Source organism: Rhineura floridana, chromosome 13, assembly GCF_030035675.1.
Source record: "Rhineura floridana isolate rRhiFlo1 chromosome 13, rRhiFlo1.hap2, whole genome shotgun sequence".
In the NCBI taxonomy this organism is placed as follows: Eukaryota; Metazoa; Chordata; class Lepidosauria; order Squamata; family Rhineuridae; genus Rhineura; species Rhineura floridana.
Window position 1 is genome coordinate 30,987,696 of NC_084492.1, and position 25,720 is coordinate 31,013,415.

At 43.1% G+C, this 25,720-nt stretch overlaps 1 protein-coding gene and 1 non-coding gene across 11 annotated transcripts in view; one reads left to right on the plus strand and one right to left on the minus strand.

Annotated features, from left to right (window-relative positions):
- The window catches only part of AKTIP (AKT interacting protein), a 396,007-nt gene that overhangs the window by 133,556 nt on the left and 236,731 nt on the right, over positions 1-25,720 (minus strand). The window lies entirely within an intron of this gene.
- Positions 24,780-24,848, plus strand: TRNAT-UGU (transfer RNA threonine (anticodon UGU)). The gene has a single exon. It is a non-coding gene; the product is annotated as a tRNA-Thr (tRNA).

Genomic DNA, 25,720 nt, shown 5'->3' on the forward strand with positions numbered 1-25,720 from the left:
ATGACCAACGTCCAGAGATGGTGGGAGTTGGATTAAAAAACATCTAATTAAGTCCTTACCAAGCTATACAGCCAGTTTATAGCAACATCTATGCCAAGGATGGGAGTCAATGGCCCTCCAGAAAACCTGTGCCTGCTGGCTCAAACCTTTGTCCCTTTTCCCGCCCCTCTTGCCTCTACCAACCTTTTGATTGTACTTCATTTTGCCTTTTTGTTGTTGTGCCTGTATTTATTGGATAGAGCAGGGATAGTCAACATGATGCCCTCCAGATGTCACCACTCCCACCTTCCATGAAGGTTGGTTGGAGGTGATGGGAGCTGGGAGTCCAACAACTTCTGGAGGGCACCACATTGGCATAGATAGCAACTAAAGCAAAGCATCATCATCATGTTCAATTAGTCCTTGTGTCAGGATAAAAAGAGTTCAAAGGAAATGCCTCTACAGATCCACCTGTTAATGCAAAGCCATCCTTGTTCCTGTGATGCAGAACACCTTGCTCAGTCCTACAAACATGAATCAGTTGTTCAGACCTCCAGTGGGAAACAACCAGATTTGCTCACCTCGGTGGCTGTTCAAAAATGGCACCTTTATTTCAGAGCTTGGCTGTGTCTACAACCTGCCAGACATTGCTACAGCCTGCTTTTGCTGAGGCTTTTGGGAATGAAACAGATAGTGTCGGTGGTAAGCAAGCCTGTTTTATGGTCTTAGCTTATAGGCAGTGAATCAGGGATGGCTGAAAACGTTTTGCTGCCTGGGGCTTCCCTCTCCCAGCATCAGCCTCCTCACTCTGCCTAATGGCAGAGCCGGTTCCTGGAGTGGATTCAAATTTAGACAACAACAACAACAGATCAAGACAACAACAGATCAAGCCCAGTCTTGGAATTGTTGAATACAATTTACATTACTACGGGGTAATAACAAAGATTTTAAAATATATGCACATTTTGAAATGCTACAAGGTTTGTTTGTTTTTAAGGGACATGACTCAGTCCAGTCCAGATTATGTCTACAGCTTTGTTTAAAGTTATTTGGTTAAATCTACATTTGAAGATGCCCTTTCCTCATAGGTTAGACAGAGTCCAATAGATGGGGTTGATTTGAAGTAATCCAGCATAAATTGGGATCAGGGAATACTGTTTGCGTTCCAGCCAGTCAGGGCCAGCTCTACCATTAAGCAGAGTGAGACCACAACCATCTCAGGCAACTGATTTTGGCTGTCACAAAAGGGCAGCAAATTTGTTTGCAAATGTCCCAGTTATTTACCATGCTGTTGTGGTATTTTATATGAGATAAAAATTACACATATCCCTTTTTCCCACGCTGTAATAATAAGGGCACAATCCGACTCACCTGTCCACCAGGCTAGGCTGAGTTGGGTGCTGCAGAGCCCTGACTGCACAGGCAGGCTTCCAGCTACACCGGGCTCTGCCGGCAGGAGGCGTCCGCCATGCCTGGGCCACAGCTCTGCCAGAAGCCTGCTGGCGCTGCCAGAGGTCTGCCAGGGACTGCCAGCCTGGTAGATGCAGAGCCGATGGAAGCCAGCGGAAACCACGAAAATGGAGTGTTTCGGGGGCATGGTGGGGGACAGAGCTGTGGGGGGGAATTACGTGAGATCCTCCTCACATTTGGAGCCCTCCCCCGGGTCCTGATCCTCCCAGAAACTCCACCAGCCAAAGGCAGTAAAATAATTTGCATACTCCCTGGGAGGCCTGTTTGTGGGAGCCGGCACTTCCCGGGCAGCCCGTGTGCATGGCTCCCAATGGAGCCAGCATTCAGCCAGGCCCACAGCCCCTGAGTGGGAGGAGGATCCCATGACGCTTTCTGCCGGCTCCTCCTCCGCCAGTCCCCCTTCCACCGGCTGCCTGCTATTTGGATTGCTCTGCCCAGATACTTGCGTGGCCTTGGGTACTATGCAACTTGACAGGGGTGGGGGAAGGGGTACCATTAGATGGCAAAATGCCTTGGGCCAGCCCTGCAGACAGAAGGGAAGGATCAAGATCTTTGGAAACTGACAGAACTCTCACCCCTGAGTAGGGATGGAAAGATCTGTCCATTTTGGTTCTGTTGGGTTCTCACTTTTCCACTCTTAAATTCAGTTCTCCACATTTCTGCTGCAATTCGCTTTTTCTAAAAAAAAAAAAATCCTCATGAAAATTCTTTTCATGAATTTCAGTATTTTACTGTGAATTTCTCCTAAGAAACACATTTTTGCAAGCCTTTTCTTGTCATATAATGCATTTTTGCATGTTATTTTCACTCATGTATTCCTTTTTAGGCACGCTTTCCCCAAATATACTGATATCTTGATTTTATTGTGAGCCGCCCTGAGTGCCCTATTGCAGGGTAGAAGGGTGGGATGGAAATATTTTAATAACAACAACAATAACAACAACAACAATAATAATAATATATGCAACACTAGTTGCTTGGCAAACTGCATTGCAATGTTCAAATAAGTGCAAATTTCAAAGAATGGCTGGGTTTCTGTTGTCATACTGTTTCGGAAACTGCAAATTTGATCAATTAGGCTTGAAATGCGAACTGAATTGAAATTCTCACCCATCTCTACCCCTGAGAGAGCAAGGGTAACCCAATGTGGTGCCCTCCAGATAGTGCTGAACTCCATCTCCCATTGGTCTAAGCCAGCATGTGTTGACCATTGAACCGCACTGTCACTGAGTTTGTTTTCCATCAAGTCTGCAAAACTGTAACTAGGGGGAGTTATGTCTTAGCCCAGTCTGGGAACGGGCTGTCAAGGCCGTTGCTATGGTAACCATCTGATAGACTGGGAAAGTTCTAACAGAGTCTGTAAGTTGTGTCTTCTGAATATTGCCTCTGAACTGTGAGGCTGGTCTTCTGTGTATTGCCTCTGAACTGAGAGGTTGTCTTCTGTGTTTACCCCCAGAGGGGGGGGGTGACTGAAGAAACTCTACATGTATTTACTCTTAAGCCTTTGGCCGTAATGTCTTAATAAAGACTCTTAACATGCTCTAATGCTCTGAAGAAGTTTCTTGCTCAACTTAACTCCAACGTAATGTATGCTGTTTCACGCAACAACGCACACACGTCAACAGGGGTTATGGGCCCAGATCCACAGCGCATTACACGGGAGTAAGTTGCTGGTCTGAACGGCAGACGGAGTTCCAGAGGGCAGCTTGATTGATTGAACCAGACGGAGGTGAGCAACATGGCTGTAAACCTGTCTGGGGGAGGCTTGCCGATGAAACAGCTTAATGAAAAGAATTATGGCAGCTGGAAGGATGATTGGTCCATCTAACTCAATCCTATCTATACCAGTCATTTCCTAAAGTGGCATCCTCCAGATGTTTTGGATTACAACTGCCATCAGGCCCATCCAGCATGGCCAATGGCTGAGGTGATGGGAGCTATAGTCCAAAACTCTGGAGGGCACCAGGTTGAGGGGGACTGGTCTACATTGACCGGCAGGCAGCAGCTCTCCAAGGTTTTTAGTCAGGAGGCCTTTCCACCCCTAGCTGGAGATACCAGGGATTGAACCTGGGACTTTCTGCATGAAAAACATTTGCTCTGCCACTGAATTATGCCCCCTCCCAAAGTGAAACAAATTTGTGTTCCAACCAATCACACTATACACAGTACATTTCTCCATGTGATCCTAAACCCAGCAGTTGAGATTGCTCAGAGAAGCTGCTTTTGACTTTATGAATAGACCTTACAGTGTTTGCAGATCTGCTTCTCTGCCATAGGAAATGCATAATTTTTGGAGGGGTGAGAGATGCCTTTCATTCAATCTGCTTGATGCAAACTTATCTAATAGTATTGAAATAAAGCCCATAGCATTGGATATACTATACTATTCCAGAAAGGATATCACAACACAGGGATACTATATCACCCACCCTTTTGTGCTTATGATGTGCTTCACACATGCACATAATATTTCCAGCTAGGGAAACCTTTGGCAATACAGATATGGTCAAGATTTCCTCTCTTTTCTTTTTCTTTTCTTTTTACACTTCATATTCCATCTAGGATTTGGGATCAGGGTTCTCCTTTTATTTTTTTCCCCCTTCTTTCTTTTTTACAAGCACAGCAGTGAGATTTTCATTGTGCTGTCATTGGCTTTTGTCTTATATTTATCGCCAGGTCTTCAATTTCATCTCTAATTTAGAGAGCTGGTACTTTTCAAAAAGGCACAATGGCTGCCTGCTCAGTGGACTGTCTCCTGTCAGCTCTAGATTGTCTCCTGCCTTCCATTCATCACCGCTTCAATTTATCCTTTGTACAGTGTTGCCAAAACCCAAAGGTGAACAATAGGGGGAAAACGTGAGAGAACCTATTTGGACTTAACTCTTTACCGTGCAAAAGCAAGCAATGGCCAACTTGCTGTGTGCAGAGGGAATTAACCTTATAAGCCGAGATCAAAAGATCTCTTGGCCTGTTTAGCTTGGGAAAGAAAAAGAGAGAAAGCTGAAAAGCAGATAGGATGTCACTCTACAAACCTATTAGAAGGAGTAAAACAGAAGGGAAAGCTTCTGTATTTGGATTAAGGAATGCGAAAGAACCAGCAACTACAAATTGGACGGTAATATATTCAGATTCCATCTGCACTGTACTTTTAAAGCAGTATTATACCACTTTACCAGTCATGGCTTCCCCCAAAGAATCCTGGGCACTGTAGTTCTCTGGGAAGAGGGATTTATTTCTTAAACCACTCTGGGAATTGTAGCTCTGGGAGGGGAATTGGGGGTCTCCTAACAACTCTCAGCACCCTTAACAACCTTCCATTCCCAGGATTCTTTGGGAGATGACATGACTGCTTAAAGTGGTACAATACTCCTTTAAATGTGTAGTGCATATGGGCCCTTACATCAGAACCAAGATGTTAATAATTAGGGCCAGTCTACATACTTACTTGCATCATGGGGGCAGGCGGAGATTTGCACACACTTGGGGTTGAATCTATTTTTTTCAGGAAGTACAAACTGAAGATGGTGCCCAGTACCTTAAATAGTTCCTTGAAAGTTCAGACTAAAACCTACAACGGATTCACTGCCCCACTGACATTGGAGCCAAAAGTCTCCACTGCAGATTGGCCTCCCTGGGGAGAGCATTTAATATATGCTGTCTCATTGCCACGCTCTGGACTTCCCCCAGAGAGGACATGCAGAGAAGGGTATCAAGCATAAAGGAAAGGTGGTCCTTTAGGTATTTATACCTTTAGGTGTCTGTCCTCCATCATCTCATCACCACCATCACCCCAGGTTCTGCTGCCTGAGATAACTGCCTCACTCTGCCTAATGGTAGAGTTTACGGCATTTATGCAGGAGATTTCCCAGCCACCAACATATACGTGGGACATTCTAAACTGAAGATTTTTTGTTTTACATTAGCATCACATAACTGCACTATACAAGCTAAGTTCCCATATATCTCTTTGGCTGCAAGATATTTCTGTGTGGGCTCAAAAGGCCATAACCACCACACCTGTTGCACAATCTGACAATATTGGTTGCTGTTATTGCAACTCTACAACATCAGGAATGGGCTTTGATTGAGAATTGTGGGTAAATAGTTCAGTGCAGATTTGGAATACCAACTGGCCCTTTGTAGGCATTCAAAATATATGTCAGATCCCTTTTTCGAAAAGCATTTCTGCAACAGTCCCACAGATAAATGGATATCAATTACCTTTAACACCAGCTTACAGCTTTAATTGTAAAGTCATGTGAAAGGGGGAGGGGGAAAGAGGTGACTTACAAAGGGATTTTAATGACACACAAAAAATGGTTTTGCGATTGATCATTATCTGTATCATATTCCAGCATGAGATCATACATAATATCAGCATGACAGAAGATCCTCATAATAGCAACATGAGGCCATTGCTCAGGGTTTTTAGAAGGCAAAAAAAATTTTTTTTTTTTGGAGGGACAAAGGACCACAATTAAAGGTATCTTTTGAAATGGAGGAATAAAAGCTCAGAAAGTGGTATATTTGAGGGCTCCTTGAATGTGTTTTAAACTTTTATATCATTTCTGAAGTGCCCAATTTTAATGAGACAAACCACAGATGAAAAGTGGATGGAAATAACTCTGAATGAACAATCAGGGGAGTACTTGAAAAATCAGGAGCGCTTGAGAGGATTCATGAAAAGGCATTTAACTCAGCACAGTGCCACAAAAGGTTCAAAACAGGCTTATCACACTGTAATTTGATTGTTGAAATAGCAATATTTTGCAGGGGCGGGCATAACTTCGGCAAGTTTCTGATGATCTAGTGCATTGCTATTGGGTTACACCTTCCTTTGGGTCAAAATCTCCTCAGATCCATTGAAATTTCAGAGACCTGACCATCCAGTGACAATGAATGACCTCCATCAAGATATTGTGTCATTCCTGATCATCTGTAGGACTTTGGTACAAGTCCGGTTCCAGAAAGGTTCAAGGACCTATGGAGCTGTCTGCCAGTCTAAATGTCCCTTCCTCCAACTCCTATGAGAGCTGTTATATCTAGCACAGAAGCCCTGCCCCTCACAACAAGGCATCAGGAAATGGCTCAGTCTCCTTTCAGAAACCCAGACTCATCCAGACTGTGCATTTAAAGCAGTATCATACCACATTAAACAACCATGGCTTTCCCCAAAGAATCATGGGACTTGTAGTTTGTTAAGGGAGCTAAGAGTTGTTAGGAGAACCCTATTCCCCTCACAAAACTGCAATTCCTGGAATTTCCTTGGAAGACGGATTGATTGTTAAATCAGTCTGAGAATTGTAGCTTATTGAAGAGAATAGGGGTCTCCAAATAATCACTTAGGGTCCCAGATATTCCTTGTATCTCCCTCCTGGACAAATTATGGCAATTCATGGACTACATATTGTGGGGTATCACCCACAATGTTTGAAACTCATGTTCATTTATTGGATAATTCCAACCTCCTGATCCAAGTTTGCCGGGTGGTTTAAAGGGATGTATTCACACTTTTTTAAAAGGACTTTTAAAGGGAGAAGTGGGGAAATGCTTGCTTTTTTGGATTATTTTTTTTCCTTCTCCTCGTTTGCTTGCCTGCTACTGCTTGGCTTCCATATTCCATACATTGTATGGCAAGCCTTAAGGTCTAACCAGGCCTGGACTTTTGTATCTGATTGGTAACTATGCATTTTATCTTCATAATAAACTAGGAAACTGGATTGGGCTGATGGGAGTTGTAGTTCAAAAAAGTAACTTTTCCAAGCTCTGATTATATATATCTGAAGATAAAAAAGTAAATTAATTTATGATTTTATGTTTTGTTATCAATGATTATTACAAAATGCTCTCAGTAGTACTTATCTCAATTGTCTTCCTAATGTTTCAGTTTCAGTTACAGAATAGGCAGTGGACAATCCTGACCTAGAAAGACGAATGGTCTGACATGATGCAAAGCGGCTTCCTATATAACTGCCAGCTGTTGTTTTGAAAGAACTGGCATTAAAATACAAACTCTTGTCAAACACTCTGTTATCCACTATACCAGTAATGCCTCTCCATTATGCTCCTTCTGTGTCCCAATGAAAAACACCGCTTGGTGTGTTGAACCCCATGATATCTAGGCCTTTGGTATATTGGCTGAGCATGTAGTTCAGAAGTGGGGAGCATGTTTCAGCTCAAGGGCTGCGTTTCCTTGTGGGCAGCCTTCCAGGAGGCCACATAGCAGCGGTGGCCAGGACCAGATGCAAAGGTGGGTGGGGCAGTGGATGTGACTCTTCTCTTTGTACAGTAGGTTGCATCCCAGCCATGCAAAAAGCAGAGGGTTTTTTTCCAGGTGAGCAAGAGGCATTGTCACAGTTCAAGGACACATTGCAGCCAGGCCAAAGCACTCAAGGAGGGTGTGTTCTATAGGAAGGGGTGTGGCCTTGGGAAAGTCTGCTGGCCCCCCAAGAGTGAGTCCTGGAGGGCTGCATTTGCGCCCTGAGGCCTGAGATTCTCCATTGCCTGATATAGTACATGCTCCCACCTCCCAATAACAACAAAACAACTGAATAAAGGATGTCCAAGAACAACAGTACTTTTAAATAAAATATTCCAAAAAACAGACAACACAATGCCCACAATTCATCAGGTAAGAGATTAGGTTTAGAGGCTCCCAGAGCTCAAACTAATCCACTAATGGATATCTTTTCCCCCATCCAAAAGCTCTCCAAGGATTTTTATTAAGCACTTATGATATCTCTATGCGTTAGCCCATGTAGCCAGAGAGTTTCCTATTTGTTATACAGGAGGAGGCTCCAGAGAGTAAATTAATCCATTCAAGGTCAAGTGTGTTTTATGTTCAGTAAATTGACTTGAGCTTAATTCTGATGCCAGCCACATGTCTAACTTAAGCTTGCTACTAAAAGCCGGCAGCAAGAAGCACGTGTCTGGACAACCTTAACTCCACTTTCAAAGAATCTTAGAACCAGGTGGATGTGAACATTTTGAAATATTGCACCACATTTATGACTTGTTGGAAGGAGTGGCTGGTGCCCATTGGGACTGGTAGGGCGGAAGGCAGGGAGACCAACAGTACATGGAGCCAGAGCCAATGACAGGCAGAGCAACCACCTGACTGGTGTTAAGTAAGGAGGCAAGCAGGTGGGGGCTGGCTTAGAGCAGGCTGAGGTTGGTGGGGCAATGCCCCGTTTGTCTTAATGGAGCACTGCATGTTAGGGAAGTATGATGTTCTTCATCTTCCCACTGAGATACTAACAGCTTTCTCCAACAATCTGCAGGTAAAAAAAAATTAGGATAAACTAGAGTTTTCTCTGAAATATGAGTCTCATAAGTAAGCCAGAAATTAGGCTGCAACATCTGGCTGACTAATTGGTTTCATTGATTCAAAACATTTTGAGGAATTTTAAAGGGGTCCTGAATGAGCAGTTCCTCACAGGGACCTACTGAGATTCTGAGCACAATAGAGGGGAAACTTCACAAAAAAATAAAGATATGTCAAGAATAGAGGGGACTTTTCCTTCCTTGGGACCGAAAAAAATTAAAAAGAACTTCCTACGTAAAAATATTGTATTGGTGATTCAAACTAAACTTTTGGATTTAAGGGACTGGTGATAATTATGCAATTAGTAATTGGAAGTCAGGAAAGGAAAGGAAGGAGGAAGGTAGGAAAGGAGTAGATGGTGTTCCGTAATAAAGTTCTTAATTAAAACAATCACTGTTAAATTTGTAAGGGGTATATATTTGTTATATTTGTAATTTGTATCAAAAAGTGAAGAAGCCACTTGTTCATCTCTTCCTTGTGGGAAGGGGTTCTGCCGCATCCAGGGGTGTAGTCATTTAGGGTCTCAGGGGGTCTTAGACCCTTTACTTTTTTGGGAGAAGGGTCTCAGCAGGATCCCTATGTCTCCAGCATCCTACAAGCCAATCAATGTGAAAACTGGGCTTTCGACTGTTTTATTTATGCTTTCTCTCTTGACAAGCAAGAGTTTTCTCTCTGTGCGTGTGTTTTGCTGTTTTGCATTGCTCATCATTTCTCATGATTATTGATTGCATTTTTAATATTGTTTTGTTGGTAAGCCTCCCAGGGAATATTTATTTATTGATGGGCCACTCTATAAATGTAATAAATAGCTAAATGGTCAAGGTAAAAAATTAAAGAGCAGGACATATTTGACTGCAGCTTCATTACACAGGGATGGACAAAGTCTGGTGTTTTTGGTTTCTCTCAGTTTCCCATGATTCCATTATTCTCATAGTTTGATTCACCACTTTTCCACATCAGTTTAGGATTTTGCTTTTGTCTCAGGAAGTCCTCACAAAAATTCATCAGCATTTTAGTGTGCATTTCTTCTAATACACACATTTTTCAAGCAATTTCCCCAGAATACAATGCATTTGATGTGTTATTATTTTCATTAATATAGGCTCTTTCCTCTGTTATACACATTTTGGGTTGGAGAACTGCATTGCAAAATTCTGAGGAGTCCCAGTTTTGGATAGCTGTATTTTGGTTTGCATATTGTTTCGGGAACTGCATATTAGATAGGTTCTTATTAAAATGCAAACTAAACCAAATGTCCCCGCACCCCCAGAAATTGCAAGAGACCAGGGGAATTGCTGAATCAGTGTATTGTTAGCAGGATTGCAGCTTTTAATCAATCTAGTGATTTTTTTAAAAAAGAAATACTTTTAATCAATTGAAAAAGTGTCCAAGATCCATTGAATGGCATATATTTTTTTAAAAAGAATAATAGTCAAAAATTGATAAATATAAGCCTAAACGTCATCCCTTCTATGTTCCCCAATTTTTATGCAGCTGAGCCTATGCCTTATAGAAATCATTGCTCTAAAACTGGGCTTGAAATATTGTTCACTTAAGCAGTCTCTCCTTCCAGGTCCATGAAAATATGCCATTCACATATATTTATTCTTTCCATAGACCCTTCGAGCTTAAGTATAAAAGTAACCACGGTTCCCCAGTGCATCCCTTTCTACCAATGCCACAGTTGAGAGTGATACATCATCCATGTGCTAACATGCTGATGATGTGTTACACTAATACATCCTTACATTGGCAATGCTCTAATGATCTGTCTGGGCATTAAATCAGCACCCGGCTGTCAGTTTGATGATGTGATACTTCAAGATACAGCCGTGATCAAAATAAACTATCAGGAGACTCAACAATGAGAGAATTATATTTTTAGATTTCAAGAATTCATTGGGTTTATTACAAAAAAATTTCTGTTTCAAATACAGGAGTGCTGAAATGAGGATTATTATTTTTTTGTACAAGTAAGTGACTGGCTTCATGATTTACCATTTATTCCAAGCTGCTGAAATCTCTTCTACATTTATCCTACAGCCTAAGCTCCTAGTAGTATATATGCCATTAATATTACAACATCTTCACAGTAATCAAATTGATGAGATTGTAATATGGCAATATTAGCATCACATCCATTAATAAAATATCCAATAGACTAGAAACAATGTACTAAAGACTCAACATTCAGAATGGTCCAGGGAAAGAGAGAAAGAGAGAGAAGGAATCACTTAAAAGGGGAGATCGCTAGTAATGGAGCAATTGCCCCAGTCAGTCTCAGAATAAGACTCAGGAACTAAAGAGCTTGGTCTAATCCGAGCCTAATTCTGAGACAAATTGGACCCTGTTGTGTCTTAGCAATAATATTGGCAATGCAACAGGGTCCAGTTCCCTCCTAAATTGTCCATGCATTTGTAACCTCCAGATTAGATTACTGCAATGCACTCCATGTGGGGCTACCCTGAAGGTTGTTCTGGAGGCTGCAGCTGATGCAGAATATGGCAACTAGGTTGCTTGTGGAGGCAATCTTCTACCAGCATATGAATTTGCCCTGGCTGCCCATCTGCTACCGTGCCACGTTCAAGGGTTTGGTACTAGCATATAAGGCCCTGTACTGCTCAGAACCAGATTACTTGAGAGACCACCTCAACCCTTATATACCCAGGAGGTCACTGCGGTCTGCAGGAGAGGCTTCTCCAAGTTTCAAAGATCACAGAAGCCTGCTCCACAGTAACACAGAGCAAGGCTTTTAATGTGGCTGCCCCTGTTCTGTAGAAGAGCATTCCTGATGTGACAGGAGCCTGCTATCTGCACTTTCCAGAAACAATTGAAGACATTTTTGTTCCACCCAGTTCTAGCTGGATAAATTGATCTCTGCCATGCATATCTGCTTGGTATTGTTTTTTTTTATCTGTTGCTATTTTCTGTGTTGTTTTAAACTATTTTTAGCTGTTTTATTGCATGTTTATTGAGACATGTGTGGAAGGCAATAGATGAATAAATAAATAAATCCCTCCAGTGAGCCCCCAAATTTTCTCCTGCACATGCCTATGTAATGGTCTCCCACACACTCGCCTATCGTTACCTGCTGGGACTGCAAGAATGGCGGGTTTCAAGCCATTTCAAGCCGTTTTGGGAGGTGGTGAGTTACCATAGAAGACAAGTGCAAGGCTATCTACACCTTGTTCCTCTCTCCCACTCCTCCCATGGTCAGGTTCCTTGTTGTTCATCTGCTGTGCCCACTGGCCTGTGTGTGCTGTTGTTTAACGTCGGATTGGTACATAATAAGACCACACTCATCTATGATTTGATCATGGGTAGGGTGCCAGTTTGGTGTGCATTACCGAGATCTGGGTGGGTGAGCTGGGAGGAGTTGATCTGACCCAGCTTTGCCCACCTGGATACTCTGTGCAACACCAGCACATGTTTTAGGAACGGGGGAAGGGATTGCTGTGGTTTCCATAACTTCCATTTCTGTCACCAGGAAACCACTCTGTCTTGGAGCTGGCTGTGAGGGCCTGCACCTGGTGTCAGGCCAAGGAGACAGGAAACTAGGATTGCTGCTGGTGTCCCATCCACCCTGTCTCTGTCTGAGCTAGCGGAGGTTGTCTCAGCTGTGGTGTTGAAGGAACCCAGAACAATAGTCCTGGGTGTTTTCAATGTCAATGCTGAAGCTGACTCTAATGTTCTGGCTCAGGACTTCATGACCTCCAAGATTACCATGGGGCTGTCTCAAATTGTCACTGGCCCAATGCATAGGGCAGGGCACACCCTCAACTTGGTTTTTGATCCAGATGGAAGAAAGGGTGGTCTGGAGTTGGAGGGGTGGATGTCACCCCCTTGTCTTGGTCAGACCACTTCCTGGTGAAGTATAGACTTACGGCTCCAATCCTGCCCTGCAGGGATGGCGAACAGATTAAGATGGTCCACCCCCGGAGACTAATGGAATCCACAGGATTCCTGAATGCCTGGGGGGAGTTCCCAGTAGATCTAGAGCAGGTGACCCTGTTGAAGCCCTTGGAACAACATGGTGCATCAGACTCTTGACACGGTTGCTCCTGAGCGCCCTCTCTGGCACTGTGGAGCCCAGTTTGCACCATGGTACACTAGGGAGCTAAGGGCAATGAAACAAGCTGCACGACAGCTAGAGCGCAAGTGGCAGAAGACATGCTGTGAGGCTGATTAGGCATGAGTAAAACATCATAACCGTACCTACTGTGTGGTGGAGACGGCAGTGAAAAAGGCCCACTTCTCTGCCCCCATCGCATCCTCAAGTAGCCATCCAGTGGAGCTTTTTGTATTGTCAGGGGTTTGTTGACATCAGCTCCAGGAAACTGAGTTTTATACCCTTCAGAAGCTGTGAATTGTTTGCAAGGCACTTTGAGGGTAAAGTTCCTCACCTCCATATCAATCTTGATGCCCTATCCATATCTAGTGTAGTCCCCAGTGAGGTGCCCAGTGCAAAGTTTGCTACAAATTCTTGGGATTGGTTTTAGTTGATGTGGCCTGATGACATGGACAATGTGCTTGCAACAATGCAACCAGCAATGTGTCCTCTCAACCTTTGCCCTTCTTGGCTTATTAAAGCTTGCTGAAGAGGTTTGACCAAGTGGATCCATGGTCTGGTCAATGCGTCGTTGTGGGATGGGGTGGTTCCAGCTGCCCTGAAAAAGGTGGTGATCCGACCACTCCTGTAAAAGCCCACCCTGGATCCATTGGTTTGTGACAACTACCACCCAGTCACGAATACCCCCTTTTTAGGAAAGGTGATTACGAGGGTTGTGGCACAGCAATTGCAAGTACTCTTGGATGAAACAGATTATCTTGATTCATTCCAATCCGGTGACAGGCCTGTTTATGGGACTGAATCAGCCTTGGTCACCCTGATGGATGACCTTTATCAGGAGAAGGACAGGGGGAGTGCAACCCTGTTATCCTTACTTGATCTCTTAGAGGCTTTGGATACTATTAACCATGGTATCCTTCTGAGCCAACTTGATGAGATGGGTATCGAAGGCACCATTTTATAGTGGTTCTAATTCTATTTCTAGGATCATTTTCAGACAATATCATTGGGTGATTGTCTTTCAGCTCCCTAGCAGTTGTGCTCTGGGGTGCCACAGGGTACCATCTTGTCCCTGATGCTGTTTAACATCTATATGAAGCACTTGGGAGCGGTTATCAGGAGATTTGCGATGAAGTGTCAGCAGTATGCTGATGATACCCAGCTCTGTTTCTCTGTAACATCTGAAATTATTTTAAAATAAGGAACTTTCACCTCATTATAGAGGATTGTACAAAATTAAGTACCCTATTTTCTTCATAGCCAAGGTATGATATGCTTTTGAGGGAAGGGACGTGGCTTCTTGATAGAGTATCAGCTTTGCACTCAGAAGGTCCCAGGTTCAATCCCCAGTATCTCCAGGTAGGAGCAGAGCTTGGAAAAGTTACTTTTTTTGAACTACAACTCTCATCAGTCCCAGCCAGCATGTCCACTGGATTGGGCTGATGGAAGTTGTAGTTCAAAAAAGTACCTTTTCCAAGCTCTGGGTAAGAATTGAAGGAGACCCCTTTCTGAAATCCAGGAGAGACACTGCCAACCCGTAACTGTAAAAGTTGGATGTTGTAACCCCAGGTTGTAACACAAGTTACACAGCAACTCAAACCTTACACAAAAATATTAGCCATACATCTGATAGGGTTAGAATATTAATACATCATTAGTGTAGACAATACTGATTTAGATGGCCCAATTTAGATGGCTTCCTATCTTCCAAGCTGTTTTATTCTACTTTGATTTGGTGGTGGTGCCATCCTTAAGCTGCCCTGAGATTTTGCTGGAAAGGCCATGTAGATAATTCAGTAATACAAATACTATAAACAAACAAACAAACTGGGCCTGAGAAAAGTGGCCCTTGGCACAGCCAGTATTGAAAGAGAAAATGGAATACGCAGAAAGACAATTCAGTGGTATCTCTCAGAGTTTCTGTGTGGCCTATTTTAAACAACAAAGGCACAAGTGTTAAGAAAATATTGGGGGAAAGAAGTGCTCATTTTCATCAGACAATTCTGTTTGATGCCAGGCACATCAATCTGGAAGAAAGAGTCAGCAGTCCAGCCGTTCCACAGGTGAACTTTGACAAACTATTATTGAAACCTATAGCATCAGACCAATTCCTCCTCTATGATTCTTTATCTATAAGAAAAAGTAAAGAGTGAGATTAATAATAGCATCATTGGAAGCATCCAACAGGTTTTAAAACCTGATTTATTGAAGGTGGGGCAAGAAAGGGGAAAGAAGAGTCTTTGGATATGGAACAAATAGAAGATTGACTTGGGTTATATAAATATAATTGCCAATTGCTTTTTAAACATTCTATGAAATCCCAAAGAAAGTGTGTGTTTGTTTCATGTCAAGCCCTTTTGTGGAAAGGCTGACCTTTTTTCCCCATTCCTTGAATTTAGCTTTTGAAAGATGCTTTCACATTCAGGACAAAAAGTAATTTTACTTTCCCTGATACCAGCTTATTCAGAGCAAAATAAAACAAAAACAAAACCTCATGCAGGCCCAGTGCCAGTGGATGGCCAGGTGGAACATTAGCTGAGGGCCTCAGGAGCTCAGAAGGGCCCATCACTAGCCTAGCCCAGCCCAGCTTCGTAACCACTAATCACCCTTCCCCCCAAGCCCCCAGATGGCCAGGTTAGCAGTGGGGAATGGTGCTTTTGAACGGAAGTCAAGCTTGACTCCCATTTACAGTGGCTGCCGGCCATCTTAATTTACCCAAAATGCAATGGCCTGGCCTATGAAAATGATTTCATAGCTCTACAGGCTGGGGCACTGTATTTTGCATAAATTAAGGTGCTAGGAGCTTGGATCCCATTTAAAAATGGCACTGCCACCTGCCCACTGTTAATATGCCACCTGGGGGCGTGAAAGCTGTGGGTGGTGTTGCTGCCACCACAATGACAGCAGTGACAGAAGAAAAAATGCTGCATGGCCGCATTTGGGTGGTGGTGTGCACCAAAATCTGGTGCTGCCCCTGACCTTATGAGTTATTGACTACTAGCACAAGACTTTATTGGGGTGTATGAGTAGTAATTGGAAAGAGGAAATGCTTTGCCAAAACAAACAAACAAACAGGACACCGGTTTGCATAAAATTGACATGTGCCAGTTTAGATGTATAGATGCAAATTCAGAAATAATTATTATAATTTAAATTGGAATGCAATGCATCTCATTTATTTATTTATTTATTAAATTTATATCCCGCCTTATGGCCAAAAGGCCCTCAAGGCGGCTTACAAAAACACGAATATAACACATCATAAAGCATAAATACAATAATGCAATTCTCAAAATTAAATAACAAATAACATTATTAAAAGAAAAGAAAAAACATTTAAATGTGTCACAATAAGAGAACCAAACACTTTATAAAAAGGCCTAGATAAAAATCTTCAATTTCCCAGCAAATAAGTAGCATTTTTATTTTTAACATATAAATATACACAGTATATAAGTAGCCAAACAATAATAATAAACAACAAACTAATGAGAACATCTCAATAAATATACAATTAAACAATCCCCACACACTTAACAGTGTTTAACAAAAATATGCTATAGTCCAAATAACAGCAAAAATGAATCTCCAAAATTAAATCTTGACCTCATGGCAGGGAAGACTGACTAGGTGACCTGGGTGCCTGTTTACTCTAGAGTGCTAACTATTGATGGACAATTTCAAGGCTCCTGTGCTCCCTTCTTCAAGTTCTTCATCTTTCAAAGAGACTTGGACCAGGCAGCCCTTCAAGAACAGAAGACTCCTTCAAATAGAGAACTGCCTCCTGAAAAATAGGACAGGTGGCCACTCTCATCATGGGGCATGCTAAACTGTCATGAGAGATAAACACATGAAAGGCCCTTTGCTATGATGGGCAATGCTGCAATGTCTCTTCATGAGATGGGTTTGAGGTTGTTGCTAATCCAGAGGTGCAGCAAAATTACCTGTGTTTGGAGGCAGCAGGCCTAAAAGAGTCATCTGCCAGCTGCCACTGGGACCAGGAAGGGATTCTCTAAGCAGAGCTCCCAGCAGTTGATCTCAAGCACCTTACCTCCTTTGTCACCAGACCTCCTTCTTCCCCTCTTCAGGTCTGCCAGTCTGAGTTCTGTGCTTCGCGGGCTCCACTTAGGCTGCTATACCAGCTGGCCTAAGCATTCCATCAAACAAACGCGGCTAGATAGTCTTCTTCAGATCTTCCTTGTTCAACATGGGGAGTGGAAAGGTCCTGTGCTCGCATGGGGAGGGGGGAATGTGCCTCCTACCTTTGTTCATATGTCCTGTTCAAGCCAAAGAGGTGCAACAATGGAACCAGCAGCGGATGGTGTGGTGGGATGGAGACACTTACCTGACCTCCCAGCAGGTGAGTTGCTGCTGCTTACGAGGAGGTAGAGGAGTGAGGCAGCAGGGAGGTTGATGCAATGTAAACACACCGTCGGGAGCACCGGATTGGCTCTGCTGGCTCATTTACACTGCGCCCATCTCACCATCACCCTTCCTGTTCCCAGTAAGCATCAGCGACTCACCTGCTGGGGAGCCAAGTAAGTGCCTCCACCCCACCATATCATCCGCTACTGAGTGGAACCTGCAATCATCTGTCCCTTTCTCTCTTTTGTTCCTTACTATTTATTGGAGGTTCCTTCATTGTCTCACTGGGAAGTTCAAGGAGAGAGATGTTGCGTTTAATGGTGACTGTTGAAAATAACCTTTTTTTCCTTGCAGCTGCAGCCTTTGTCAATACATATAGCAAAGAAGGCAAACGACCCTCATTGTGATGCAGATCTCCCGGCTTTCATAATGCATCTGCACCAACCCAACCATTTCCCATAGTCTTCAGTGTATTCCTTCTATTATTCATAGAACACAATGTAAATGAAGCTATAAATTTTGCCACATGCTACATGTGGAAAGGAAATAATGGAAACGGTGAATTATGAATGAATCATGGGTTACTGTAATTCCTGAAGGGTTCTGATGGAAATGATTACAGCCGTGGAAAGACACGGCCATGCAACGTACATATTGATCTTTCACAATGATTCCAAGAATGCTATAATTAATAAACACAATTTATGCATTTACTTTTCAGGCAGGTGCCGATGATTAGAAGTGTCATAGACAAGCATGTGCCAAAGCAACCCAGGAGCAGACAAGTACCATTGCTTTGTGGATTACTAAGATGGAAAGAGACATACAGGCCCTGGAAAAATGTGTTTCCAACCCCCTTACAAATGCTCTTCCAAATTTAAATAAGCCACAGGCAAATGGCATGAGATAGTCTGTAACAATGATCTCAGTATGGAAGAAACTAATTTGACCTTTATTTATTTGTTTATTTTATTTAACAAAATGTATATACTGCTTGATTGTGAAAAACCTCTAAGCAGTTTACAAAAAAAACACATTAAAGTTATCTATAAAACCAGTTACAAACAAATAACTGAAAACATTTCTGGAAATGATTAAAAACAACAGTAGACTCCAAAGACATTAAAGCTTCTATGTGTCTGGATAAGCTTGCCTGAATGGAAATGTTTTAAGCATGTACCTAAAAAGAGTACAGCAAAAGTGCCTGCCTGATGTCAATAGGCAGGGAGTTCCAAAGTGCAGGTGCTACCACTCTAAGCCATCCTGGCTTCCATACATAGGTGACATCCAATCATGAGAGGTTTCTTTTTATTATTATTTTAAAGCAGGGGTGGGGAACCTCAGGCCCATGAGCCAAATATGCCCCCTGGGCATATTTGGCCCTCAGGGCTCTTTCCTGGCAACACCCCTCACCAGCAATGCTTTTCACCCTCTTTCAGTGTATTTGCCTGTCTCTAATATGTCCTTAGATGCCAATTATGCTTTTTTGCTTACCTAGATAGTGAAGGAAATGTGTGTAAAAACTAGCCTAGTGTACAAAAGAAAAATCTACATTCACTGTTCCACCCATTTTGCTTTGACTCCGCCCACCACTGGCATGTGACCTTCGGAAGGGAATGTGACGCTCAGACTGAAAAGGAGTTGGAACCCCTGGGACAGATAGACAGATAAACAGATAGATAATTAAAAACATTTTATATCTGCCTTTCCTTGTAAAAAGCCAAGAACAGTATTGCAAAATAAAAAACATACATTTAACCATTAAAAATAGCAATTACCCAAAAGAAAAAAAGCCACATTAAAATGGTATAAACAGTATTTATTTGATAATGTTATTGTATGCTATCAGATTCCAATGAATAGAGCTACCAGTGTGATATGTCCCAAGGCAACATCAGGTTAAACGCTTATTATTTAGTTAGTTAGTTATTTGTCAAATTTATATCCTGCCCTTCCGCTCAGAAGACTTGGCAAGAGTGTTGGTAGCCCCAAAGTTCTGGCCATTCATCTCCACTGTAGCTAAAGACCTTGGTGATGGTCAGAAGAGATTATTATCTGGGTTCTGTCCCCCTCATAGGGCATGGTGTGCATGTGTGGATATGCATGTAGAACATAAGAACTTAAGACACATTATCTTACATTCTTTTCCATGTATATGCATGGATGTGCATGTGTTCACATACTTGTGCGCATGTGTGTGTGTAAGGAAACAAAAAGACTGCTATTTACATGAGACTGGGGAAGACACAGAGAGCTGAGCTTGGACTCTGTAAGCATCTTAGGGCATTGGCTGTCTCCCTGGAGATCTGGTGTGGGAGGAAGGAATTGTGGCAGGCTGTTGGGCTGTTTAAGCTGTGCCTCCACTTGTGTGCAGTCTGTATATTTGTAAATAAACACAGCTATTGCAAAATGCCAATAAGCCCCCCCCCAGTGACTGCCTTCCAAAGGAAAGATGGGTAAGTGCTGCACACCCGCAACATGTCATTGCCTGGAGTAGTGGTGTGGGCATAAACATCAATAATAAAATGCACATTTGAAAGTTAAGGAAGGGGCATTGTATGCGGAATGGCTGCTTTATACAACCAAATGCCCTGTTCAAAAATGCATGTTCACAACTGCTACAGCATAGATCAACAAAATATGAGCCCCAAAGCACAAACAGCATTGCCACAGTGGAGAACTATTTCATTTTATCCTTTGCTCAAAGTTCACTTACAAGGTGTACCAGGTGAGGCCCTATCACTCTATTGCTACCACTGGTGCAGTGTATTCTTTTGTTTTACATTTTCCTGCCATTTCTCTGGAGAAATCCATTTTGTAAACATATTGGCAGTGATTTATAGTCACATTTAGCCACTGGTTAGTGTATTTTTATTATTTGTTTGTTTGTTAGAAGTAGAAGCCCAAGAACATTTTCACAGGAACATCCACAAAGTAAATGGTTTTGAAGTTATGGTTGTCTTTTTTTTAATCACATACAAAAATACAATGCTCCCTGCTTGCTTGTATATAATAATCATACCATAGTTCAAAAAAAACCCACAACAGAACAAACATGCCATTCTTCACCAAAATCTTCCTTCTTCAAAATGGTTTCAGCATGTTGCCTCACAGACTTGCCTCACAACCACTGTAGAACTGTGGGAAATTAAAATGGTGCCTTCTTCAACCACCCACCACTGCTTGGAGTACTGCTGCCATGATGTAAGCCTGCTATGGCCCACCAACTCAAGAGGTGACCCCTTAGTGGGCATTGTGCCCAGGGCCCCCTCAAACCTGGATTCAATGCCTCCAGGAAGCCCAGGAGTAGGGCTTAAAGGCTACAGCCTTCTCTCACTGTTGCTGGTATCCAATGGCATCCAGCCTATGAACCTGAAGGTTACATTTCATGGCCAATATCCAGTGATTTATTCTCCATGCATATGCCTAATCCCCCTTTGAATCCCCTTAAGTTGACGGGCATCATCACATTTTGCACTTGGATGTCACAAACTTATTGACTAAGGATGTGCACAAGCCTCCTGAACAATTCCCTCTAGTCTTATGGGGTAGGGGGTCATATCCTCAAAGCTCTTTAAACTTCAACTAGAACCTGTAGATCTACTTGTAGCAACTTAGACTGATGTCTTATATTATCTTGGTGGTATGGAGACTCCTTCCTATTTTGCTTGGTAGCATGAAAAACCCTGGACTGCGTGGGACAGGGGCATGGAGACATTTTTAGCCTGAGGGCCCCATTCTATTCTGGACAAATCCAGGGGGCACATGCTAGTAGTGGGCAGAGCCAGAGGCCAAACTGGGCAGAGCAATGAATGCAAATCTCATTTTTGTACAGTAAATGTCTTCCTACCCATGGTCATGCACTCGTCTCTGTCCTCCAGCAGAAAAGCAAGGAGCATGATGATGATGGTGATGATGATGATCATGATGATGATCATGATGATTTATTACATTTGTATATCACCCCATAGCCAAAGCTCTCTGGGCGGTTTACAACAATTAAAAACAAATATACAAATTTAAGAACACTTTTTTAAAAAAAACAATTTAATAAAACAATTTATTAGAGTTGGACACATCCCAGGCAGACAAAAATATTTTGGGTGTGAGGCAAGGCCAGTTAGGGGTGTGGCCTGGGGAGAGGGTGTGTGGCCTGGAGGGAGTTCTGAGGGCCGGATAGAAAGCCCAGGAGGACCCCTGAGGCCTGGGGTTCCCAACCTGCGATATAAGACAAGCCAGTATTTCAGCTCCTCCTCACACCAAGATTAACCCAAGTGCCTGAGCTTTGATGCTGGCTTATGAAGGAGCTCTACCTCCATGGTTCAAAGCTCCAGATGTTATTCCGGTGCTGGTATAATTTATCCCAATTTGCTTCCAGTTATAATCATGAAGGTGGTTTGACCAAGAGGTGGCTCACTCATTGTACACCAGGTCTGCTTACCCCTCCGATTTCCCCAAACGCAGGACACTCACATATTAGGGAAGGGCCACAGTTCAGTGGCAGAGCATCTGCTTTGCATGCAGAAGGCCCCACATCCAATCCCTGTCATCTCCGGGCACAGCTGGGAGCGACTCCCTGCCTGAAACTCTGGAGAGCTTCTGTCAGTCAGTGTAGACAATGCTGAGCTAGATGGACTGTTGGTCTAATCAATGTAAGGCAGCTTCCTTTGTTCCTCTGTTCCTACTTTTTTCCAGTGGAAGGGAAATCCTTCAATTTGGTTTTTAAATGGAAAAGGAGTGAATTTATGCCCTGCTGGTCAGAGCCTGGTGGGGCACTGGAAGAGGCAGATCACCCACCTTGGGTACCCCCACCCCACCCTCAGCCTTAGTAACCCCCAAAGTTAATGCAGCAGCGGATTGGTGATAGCAAACATGAAGTCCTCCAGATATTGCTTAATGTGTTTTTATTTTCCTTTTTGTACGTTGCTTTGAGTCCTATTTTTGGGGAAAAAGCGACTAATAAATGCTAATGCTAATGCTAATGCTAATGCTAATAATAATAATAATAATAATAATAAATAAATAAATAAATAAATTGCTGGCAGTGGAGGATGGCTACTGGGGCACTGCCCCACTAACTTGCCTACCTCCTTACTTAAGTCCAGAGGGTGTCAGCTTCCTCTTCCTTCGTCTCAGTATCGCCCTTGCAGAACACAGTAGAGAAGAAGAATCAAAGCTAGAATGAGTTGGCTCTGCCTCTCATGGGCTGTGGCTCCACCTACTGTTGGGCTCTCTGCCTTCTGCCCCAACAGTCCCAATGGACACCAGCCGCCGCTGGTTGCTGGACTACAGCTCCCATCATGCCTTACCATTAGCCATCCTGGCTGGGGCTGATGCAAGTTGCAGTCCAACAACATACGGAGGGCACCACATTGGTTACATCCAGAGGCCTCTGTCATCTCCATAACTTGAACTAGATGCAGAAGGTGCCTAAAGAATAAGACCCTGTGTCCTATTTCCCTCCCCCTCCCTCCCCCCCAATAATTCACTTTCTATTCCATTAAACTGAAGGGGGGGTCGAAAGAGGCTGGAGATTGTGTTAATGAGCAATGCAGAGTGTCAGATGAAAGGGTAGCAGGGTTGAAAAAGAAAAGGGATAAAAGACCCACGTCTCCTGGGTTTTAACTTCTAGCCTGAGAAGTGATTTTTTTTTTGTCTCCCAAGAGGAATGAGAGAGAGAATTAAAATGTCGTCTTCATGTGCAAGTTGTGTTTCACTCTGCTTATATTTCATCTGTATCCAAAATAACTTGTTGACATCCAGAACCGTAACTCTGAAACAGACTTTCCTCCCACCAATTGGACCTCATTCTGTGGCGTGTTTACTGCTGCCGTCTTCCTAGGACACTCAAAAGACAGCTCTGAAGAGTGGAGGGATAACTGCTTCTGCCTTCTTAGATTAGTAATCCCCACACCGTGTGCCAGAGGAGAAGTTCTGCCAGCATGCCACAGGAAATAAATCAATTATATAATGTCATCAATACTGGGCCATGGGCAGGGGTCTGGAGAGAGTCAGAACACGAGGGTAATCAAAACCTGAGGACAATGAAGAGACCAGATTAGACCACTTCAGGAGTCAAGGGCAGAGAGCAATCAGGACTGGAGAACAAGCCAAGACCAAGAAGCATAAGAACATGAGAAGAGCCTTGCTGGATCAGACCAAAGGCTCATTTAGTCCAGCACTGTGGTCTCACAGTGGCCAACCAGACAACTAGGAGAAGCTTGCAAACAAGGCCTGAGTGCAAGTCTAGAACTGCAAGGCACCGTACAGCTTAGGTGCACCTTGTTGCTCAAGAAACTGGAAAAGGAAGTCCATATATACTCCTACTTCTCCCGGAGCAGTCAATGGCCAGCCTTGGTGGGTGGATCCAGGCCAGATTTGGAAGGTTGTTCCCAGAGAGGCTGCCATTTTGTAACTCAGCACATGAGGCAGCAGTCAACAGCTATTGACAAATGAAAGTATGAAATGCTCTCACAAAACATGCTAATTAAAGAAATCCAGTGGTGCATCTATATTTTTGAACAGACCATAGCAGGGAGGAGGGAGGCTTGGTTGGGTGAGCCACCAACAGAGGCACTGGATTCATCCTCCAATACCAAGCCTGAACCTGACTGCCAGCAGCACCTGGAATCCGAATCCCCTGAACTTGAACCCAGGAATCATCATCCCTTGACCTGGACTCCCCAGAAAGAACATTGCCCTTCCCACCAGGGAACTTCATGCTCCCCAGCCTCTGCTTGTCAACTTAGGCAATGCACCAGGTGTGAGTGGATGGAGAAGCCATGGAGAGCTTGCCTCCAGCTCTGAGATCTGTTCCTTTCAGAATGGAGCCTTAGAGTTATGGTCAAGAGTTGTAGTCATGATAAATGTGATGTATTCATACATGCAGGTCTTCAGTCAATGTACATCCATGTGTGAGTCACCCCTTTGATTCAATGGAAACTCATGGGAGATACTGTTTGCAAATTTTCAGACAGAACTACAGAGGGCAAATGGAACTGCTGCCTTTTGCAGTGTAAGCCTGTCCTCTATCGCACTCAAACAGTTAACAAGAGATCAACTTGAGTTTACTAATATTAATCCTATACTTTGTGAAGTAGGCATGCTTTGAACTGTCCAGTGCATTAAGCATGGCAGACTTCCAAATAAGCTTTCCGAGCTTATGAGCTCTTGTACCATTTACATATGCAACATTATTCAAGCTACATTAAGAACTGCTTAGCCGAAGAAGGTGAAATTTCCAAATCCTTGTTTTTCTTTCACTCCCTGTCTCCATGGAATGTTAAGTTCATTTTTTTAAAAAAAATAAAATATGTTTGGATTGATTAAAACCCAGTTAAAGCAATCCATTGCAATGCTCCTTAATTCTCTAAATTGAAACCAAGTACAAAATATGCATCACTTTACCTAAATAGAAATGCAAGACTATCTCTCTGAGGAGTAGATAAGATGCTCAGTAACAGTGATGCTCTATAATAGTGGCAGAGAACCTTTTCCAACCTAAGGGCCACATTCCCTTGTGGGTGACCTTCCCGGGCCCAAATGCCAGTGATGAGCAGGGTCAGAGTAAAGGTTGTAGCTCAGTGGTAGAGCATCTGTTTTGTATGCGGAAGAACCCAGGTTCAATCCCTGGCATCTCCAGGTAGGGCTGGGAGAGACTTCCCCTCTGAAACCCTGGAGAGCTGCTGCCAGTCAGTGTAGACATTACTGAGCTAGATGGACCAACTGATCTGATTCAGTAAAATGCAGCTTCCTGGGCAAAACTGGGAAAGGCGATAGATGTGACCTTGACCTTTTAGGCCATAAAACTGTGCCTGCATACCTTTTTAGCCATGCATACCTTTTTATGCATGGCCTTCTAGCCATGCAAAAGTCAGAGGTTTGCACACACACACACACACACACACACACACACACATCTCCATCCTCCATCCAGGCACACAACGTTCAAGAGGGAGTATCACACTCCGAAGACACATTCCAGCCAGGCACAAGCATTTGAGGAGGGTATGGCATGGGCTAGACCTGGGATGAATTCCAAGCAGGAATGGACAAATCTGTCGGTTTTGGTTTTTCTCTATTTCTTTTTTTTTTTTTTCATGCTAAAGTTCAGTTCTCCACATTTCCAGAATTTTTCTTTTTTAAAAACATCCTCATGGAAATTCTTTAGCAATTTAGTGTGAATTTCTCCTAACACATTTTTATGCAGTTTTTACTAAGCCACACATTTTTGCAAGCAGTTTCTCCTAATATAATGCATTTTTGTATATTACTTTCACTAATACATTCATGTTTATGCTTACTTTGCAAGTATGTGTATTTGCATATATGCATTTACGTAAACATCGTTTGGTTGGATAACTGCATCACAAAATTTGGATATGTTCAAATTTTGAAGGATGGCTGTATTTTGATTCTCATATTGTCTAGGACAGTGCAAATCGGATAGATTTGGCTTTAAATGCAAACTGAATAGAATGTATCCCCCATCCCTAATCCCCTGTAAATTTGTA